This window comes from Jaculus jaculus, unplaced genomic scaffold (assembly GCF_020740685.1).
Source record: "Jaculus jaculus isolate mJacJac1 unplaced genomic scaffold, mJacJac1.mat.Y.cur mat_scaffold_34_1_3701052_arrow_ctg1, whole genome shotgun sequence".
NCBI classification, from domain to species: Eukaryota; Metazoa; Chordata; class Mammalia; order Rodentia; family Dipodidae; genus Jaculus; species Jaculus jaculus.
This window is the reverse complement of record NW_025423490.1, coordinates 3,441,726-3,449,066: the sequence shown is the minus strand read 5'-3', so window position 1 is coordinate 3,449,066 and position 7,341 is coordinate 3,441,726. Positions and strand designations below refer to the sequence as shown.

The following is a 7,341-nucleotide window of genomic DNA, read 5'->3' as shown; positions in this document are numbered from 1 at the left end:
CATTCTGTGATTGGGTGAGTTCACTGAGAATGACCTATTCCAAGCTCAACCATTTTTCTTCAAATTTCATGTGTCAGTTTTCCTTACTGCTATGCAGAATTCCTTCATGTAGATATATCACATCTTGTTCATCTATTTGTCTAATGATGGACATCTGGGTTGATTCCAGCTCTTAGATATTATGAATGGAGTTGCTATGAGAGGCATGGAGCTTTTGGGGTAAATGCCTAGTAAAGGAATAACTGGGCCTGTTGGTAACTCTATAGCCAACCTTTTAAGGAGTCTCCATATTGCTTTCCATAGTGGTCGTATCACCTTATATTCCCACCAAAAGTGAATGAGGGTTTCTATTTCTCCACATCCTTCCCAACTTTGTTGTCATTGGATTTTTTAATATTTGCTATCCTTACTGGGGTAAGGTGAAATCTTATAACTGTTTTAATTTGCATTTCCCAGATGATGGACATTTTCTTAACTGTGTGTTTGCCATTATTTCTTGCTCTGAGAACTCTCTGTACAGTTTTTTTGCCCCATTTTGTGAGTGGATTTTTTGACTTTTTTTGGTATAAATTATTTTTATTGTGTGAAAATGTTATAATTCACGATGATTAAGAATGAAAACATAGAATATAACAAAATAAGTATTTTTAAAATCCACTCACTTTTAAAGAACTTTCAGAATGAATTAAGAAAACAAATTAATTATATATATAAAACATCATTTTATAATAAATTTAATTTCAAAACCATCTTAATAGAACTGGTAACTACAGTAAACATTGGCAGGAAATAACAATTTCAAAAGCATCTTACTCTCACACCAGATTAATGTTAAAAGGTAGCAAAATTATGAGTTTAGCTTTAAATTTTAAAAATGGATAAACATGTTATAAAAGAAAACCATAAAAAATGAGCATTTTTTTTTTCTCTAGAATCCAGTTCAAAACTTGCATCCTATCTTCTTGTGATTCTTTCCTCACATTTAAGCCACCTACTACTAAATTGTGGCTATGATTTTTAAGTACAGGGTACAATGCTATTAACTCAATGTGCTTAGGTAAGTCCCAGATATAACTTGAAGAAACTTTCCCACGTGAGCATAAAATGTGTCCTCACCTAAGTCCAAGGAGTTTTAAAAAATGAGAACAAAATATGTTGCTCTAAACTTTTTAAATTATGTAAACTTATTTACCTGCCATAGATGTTCTTATTTTCAGAAACCAAAGTGTGTCAGTTGTCAATGGAAAGAACAAAATGTGCCAATCTTAACAGAATGACAGGGAAATCGTTCTGTTTGTTTTGTCTTCACCTGATTTAAAGGTATACTTTCAACTGAGTGTAGTATTATGAATCCATTACTCCAAAACTCTGAGTTTGTCAGTAGCAAGTGCCTTTGGCTGCTGACCACCGCTCCAGTCTAAAAGTTCTTCTAAATGACAGATAAGCAGAAACTTATGGAAGCCACTCAGGTGCAAAACAAGTCCATAATTTAATAAATCATTGTGAAATTGTGTATGAAAATATTTATGCTAATTTTGTTCTTACTGCTTTCGTACCCAAGCTACTTTTAAAATTGAAATCTCTGGACCTATAATAGCCCTTTTAGTCTTTCTGCTTTAAACTTCAAAGCATGAAGGAACTAGAGTAACCCAGCAGTCACTGTGACTAACAGAACAAAGGAGTGACAAAGCACCGTGACCTCTGAAAGCGTCCAATCTTTAAAATATAGGCTAATTAGAACTTTTAATGATGCCTCAAAGAACACATTGTTACTGTTTTAAACGTATTTAGAAAAAAAAATTGTGTCAGGTCTCTTTCATTTATTGAAATCACCACCAAAGAAAACAAACTATAATCACAAAATTCAACCACTCTCACATATTGCTGTCAACGAACAGAACATGTACAATAATGATCTGACAATTTGCTATTTTAAATAGGTGCTATTATTTTAAAATAAGGTCAAAATAGGATGTATACTTTAAAAATAATGCTATTACAAAACATACCTCAAGCCATTTAACACATCCTGCTTGTACAATTCATGTCTGTCAAGTAAATCAAATCTATATTCCAGACAGTTTAAATAAAGCATCTGTAGAAATGTGCACAATCAATAAAACAGTAAACTTAAAAGTTCTGGAAGAATATAAAAATAGTTACAATTTTAGGTTAAAAATTCTCAGGAGTTTCCCTCCTATGTATATGTATCTTATAAAAAATGTCTCATATAGAGAGAAAAACAGACTTTTAACTAGTAAAGTACACAGAGTCCATTGGCTCTATTTTGTTGGAAGGTTTTGTTGAGGAATATGCCCATGAGTGGGGATGTGTAAACCAAAGAATTAACACTACCTCTGTTAACGTGACCCAAATGCTCTTCCCGCCTACCAATCATTTTGTTCCCTTTCTGTTTTAACCATGGAGAAGTCAATTATGAGCCCAGGTTCTTAGCTATTATCTCCTCCCTAAAATCACTGATTATCCAGCCCTCATCATCACTGTTCAGGGTTTTTCTGTTTTGGGAAAGAAGGTCTCAGCTCACCTTGCTGACAATCAAAACGTTATGAAATCACATCTTGAGCATCTCCATTAGGTCTCTGTCACACAGCCTGGGAAGGCAGCAGCTTCCCACAGAATTCATTACGTCCTGTTTCACCCAGAGGCTCAAATTTTGGAAGTCTAGTGACTGGGAGTTCTCCAGCCAACAGGAGGGGGAGTGGGTGAAGTTGGACTCTTTGGAACAGACTCATCTGTATTAACTGGTTCCACCTGATGACTCCTTTTCATTCTCAGTTTCTTAGTTTTCTTTTTAAAGTTATCTGATTCTGATGATTGCTGATCTGTCTCATTGTCATTCTCCAACTGCTGTGTTAATACCTCTTTGTAATTGTCTACAATGTCAAGTCATTTTTGTGGTTACTTTCACCAGCCTGTTTAGGTGTTTCTACTTGCCCAGGCTCCACTTCATGTCTCAGGAGACAGTTATCACTATCGTTCTCCACAGTTTGTTTCTGTTTTTCTCTTTCACGTTTTTTTTTTTTTTTAATTCTCAACTCAGCCTGATCGCCGGTTCCATCACATTCAGTCTGTTCTTGCTGTCTTTGTTCGCTTTCTTCCCTTATTTTTCGCACTCGCTCTGCCCTTTCTTGTTTCTCCTGCTCCTCAAGAGCGCGTTGTTCTGTAGTATCTTTCTGGATGTGTTCGCTCAAGGCATCAAAGTCTTTTGCAATGATATGTAGTAGCCAACAAAGGCGTTTTTTGATGGATTTGTCAATTTTCTTTCCATATCCCAAGACTGCTGAACAAGGTTCTATCTGACATAGGCACTTGTGTTCATTGACCAACTTTTCAAGAGACAGACATTCAATCACATCAGCTTCTCCCAAAGCTCCTTCTTTGTCTTGCTTATTTGCCAGCACCAATATAGGCTTTCCTGATATCCTAGGATGTCTTAGCACTTCAGACATTGTCTTTTTTGTCTCTTCCATCCTTTCTTCATCACTGGAATACACAACAAATATTACCTTATATGACTCAGCATAGTAATTCTTCCAAATTCCCCGGATTCGTTTTCCACCTCCCAAGTCAAAGATGGTAACGTCAAACTTTCCTTGTCTAAGGTCAATTTTAGAAAATCCAACAGTAGGAGCTCCATCTTCAGGTCGCTCTCCTTGGATTCCCTTTGCTGTGGCTGTCTTGCCAGCATTATCAAGTCCTACCATCACGAGTGTCCCCTCTCTGACCGGCTGCGCCACCGCCTGAACAAGTTGCAGCAGCTGGCCGTGAGAGGCAATATGCCAGGTCGCCCGGCCGCCACCGCCCATCGGCGCCCTCCCGAGTGACCGAGTGACCGCGCTGCCCTCCCGCCAGGACGGCCCACCACAGGCGCAGACTCCCCGCGACCACAGCGGACTGCGATTTTTTGACTTTTTATTATTTTTGTTTCTGAGTTGTTTGTAGATTCTAGAAATTAGGCTTCTGCCAGTTTTATAGCCATAAACATTTTTTCCCCATTCTGCGGTAATCTATTGGCTCTTATTGCGTTTGTCTGTGAAGAAACTTTTCAGTTTCATTAGATCTCACTGGTTGAATGATTGTTTAAGTTCCTGAGCTACTGGGGTGTTGTTAAAGAAGTCTTTTTGGATTCCTCCTATTTTTTTTTTTTTTCCAGTAGTAGCCGAGTTTCTGGTCTTATATTGAGGTCTTTGATCTGTTTGGTCTTGATTTTTGTGCATGGCAAGATGTGTGGATCTAGTTTCATTTTTCTGCATATGGTTATCAAATTTGTCCAGCACCATTTGTTGAAGATGCTGTCTTTTTTACAGCCTACATTGTTAGTGCCTTTGTCAATATCAAGTAGTTGTAGTTACTTGTCCCAAAGTCCAGGTTCTCAGTTTTTTTTCCATTGGCTGCCATAACAAAGTTCCACAACCTGGATGGCTCAGGGTATCAGACGTTTGTCTGCCAGTTAGTACAGGTTTGAATTCAAGGTGCTTACAGAGCCAAGGTTCTGCAAGATGCCATAAAATATTCTGAGTCTCTTTGCCTGCCATGGATGGTGCCGGTGCTCTGGGTCTGGCAGCATCATCCACAATCTTCTCTTGGGTCCTCCACACCATCCTGCACCTCTTGCTCTGTATACCTCTGCACCCAAATTTCCCATTTCCAGGACCCCATTCATAGTGAATTATGACCACCCTAAAACCTTGTTTTATTTGATTACTTCTGCAAAGACCCCCATCTTTGAATCAGATCACATACTGAGGCACTTGGGGTTAGGACTTCAGGATATATCTTCCCCATCTTCTTTTTTTTTTTTTTTTTTTTTTTTTTTTTTTTTTTTTTTTTTTAATACAGGGCTAGAAAAGGCCATTTTCATGCAAGGCTGTAACATACTTGAAGCACATTTTCTTTGTACCAGACTACCTCCTCCCTTCCCTCTTTCCACTTCCTATTTGTTCCCTAGGCCTTCACTTTCAGTTGTCTGTGCATACATGACTCTGTATCTGTTGTGCATTCACTGTCAAATATTCCCCCATAGGTTTGTGTGTTTGCACACCTGGTCCTCAGATGGTGGCACTGCTTGAGAAGGTTGTGGAATCTTTAGGAAGAAGAGCTTTGGCAGAGGTAGGTCACTGAGGGTGGACCTTGAAGTTTTAGAGCCTGGCCTCACTTCCTGATTTTCCTCTACTTCCTGCCTGTGGATTAGATGTGACCATTGGATTCATGCTCCTGCGGCCAGGCCTTGCCTTCCTTACCATGATGCATGGGATCCACTGGAACTGTAAACCTACACAAACTTTCTTTCTTAAAATGTTTATTGTCTGGTATTTTGTCCCTGCAACAAGTAAAGTATATATATACTCTAGTAAATATATTACCTATAAAGGCTAGAGACCACAAATGAAAGAAAACACATGACTTTTTTTCACAACCTTCATACATATAAACAATGCACCATAGTCATAATCCCTTTCCAACACTCTCCCCTTTACCTTCCCCTATCCTACCTTCCTTCCACTGAATCCCTTCATTCTAAGTAGTTTTATTATTATTTTGTTTGTTGGTGGTTTGAGATAGGGTCTTTCTCAAGTCCAGGCTGACTTGAAATTCATTATGTAGACTCTGGCTGACCTTGAACTCACAGTGACCCTCCTACCTCTGTCTTTCAAGTCCTGGGATTAAAGGCATGAGCCACCACACCCATACTACTCTTATATTTTTTTAAAATATTTGTTTATTAGAGAAATAATGAAAATGGGTGCACCAGGATTTACCACTGTAAATGAACTCAACCATATGCCACTTTGTGTGTTCTTCTCTATGTGGGTAGTGGGGAATAAAACCCAGGCTGGCTGGCTTTGTAAACCACTGCCTCTAACCCCTGAAACATGTCTTTCTAGGACATGTATTGCCAGTATGATAGGTACAGATAAGATTTGGTTGAGACTGTTCCCTGTATTGACACATCTACAGAGAAATCTACACAAATGTGGACAATTCCTTTGGTGTAATGATCACAACTGTGTGACTTGTGGAGATATTTATACACAGGAGTCTTATGTGCAGAATTCCAGTCAAACATGTAAATGTGTGATAGCATGGTCAATCAATAAGTGTGCAGTTCCCAGAAACTCCAAGCCTCCATACCGCTGTAGAAAACAAGTTGCCTATTTGAGTTTGAATTTCAACCTTCATGCCAGTTCATCTGGACCTTGGATCAATAACTTACAATGATACACTTCTACATTAATAAAACCCAACTTATCCAGATTTATGCCTAAAATAAAATAGGGTAATAGATATGATACAGCTCTTTCTTTTCCATATAAACTTTTCTTACTCCACTTTCCCCATCATGAATGTGTATTCTTAGTGAAAGAGCATATAGGTGATTTAGGAATTGGGAGACACCTTACATTGTTATGAAATTACACAGAAATTTGTGTAATAAGGGTATATACTATGGTATTTGATTTGAAAGGTGGGAGGTCTTATTATTTGAGGTATGGCCTCCAGTTATGGGTGATTACTGATCCGTGTTTAACAAGTCAATGACTACACAGATTATCTGCATACATATGAAGCCTGTGATGAAATTTTCAAAAGGCTTATGCAGGCAGAAACTATGCTGATATACAGGAAAAGTAGGCCACTTGTGTGTGAAAAGTCAGACATTCATTGTTTTCAGAAAACAGGCTAAGGGACAAAACTCCATTAATAAAGTGTTTGCTTTGCAATTTATGAAGACCTGAATTCACACCCTCAGCCCACATTTACAATGCCATTACCCATGCCTGGAATGCCAGCACTGTGTATTTGAGTTAGGAGGATCCTTACAATTTTCTGGGTTGCTAGGCTACCTGAATCAATGGCCTCCATGTTTAGTGAGAGATTTTGTGTCAAAGAATATAGTGAACAGTAACTGAGGGACATATCCAAAGCTGATCTGTGGGCTGGAGAGATTGCTTAGTGTTTAATTTTAAGGTGCTTGTCTGTAAAGCCTAAAGACAAGAGTTTGATTCCCCAGTACCCACATAAGCCAGAATCACAAGATGTGGAATACATCAGAAGTTCATTTGCAGTGTCCCAGTCTCTCTATCTGTCTCTTCCCCCTCCCTCTCCCTTTCTCTCTCAAATAAATAAATGGATTCAGTAAGTAAAATTTGACATGTGCCCTCTGCACTCATGTGCACGCACATGCATACACAAATATGCTCATGCATGTACATGCATGCCACAAATATATACTCACATAAAAGAAAATAAACTAAAAGTATCAAATGGACAATTGTTGAATCCTGGTTTCTTGTTTTGGGTCAGCTGCGGTTCCTCCGA

General features: G+C 38.4%; 1 pseudogene; it reads right to left on the bottom strand.

Annotated features, from left to right (window-relative positions):
- Window positions 1–2,564: 2,564 nt before the first annotated feature.
- Window positions 2,565–4,622, bottom strand: LOC101602683 (annotated as a pseudogene).
- Between the last annotated feature and the right edge of the window lie 2,719 nt (window positions 4,623–7,341).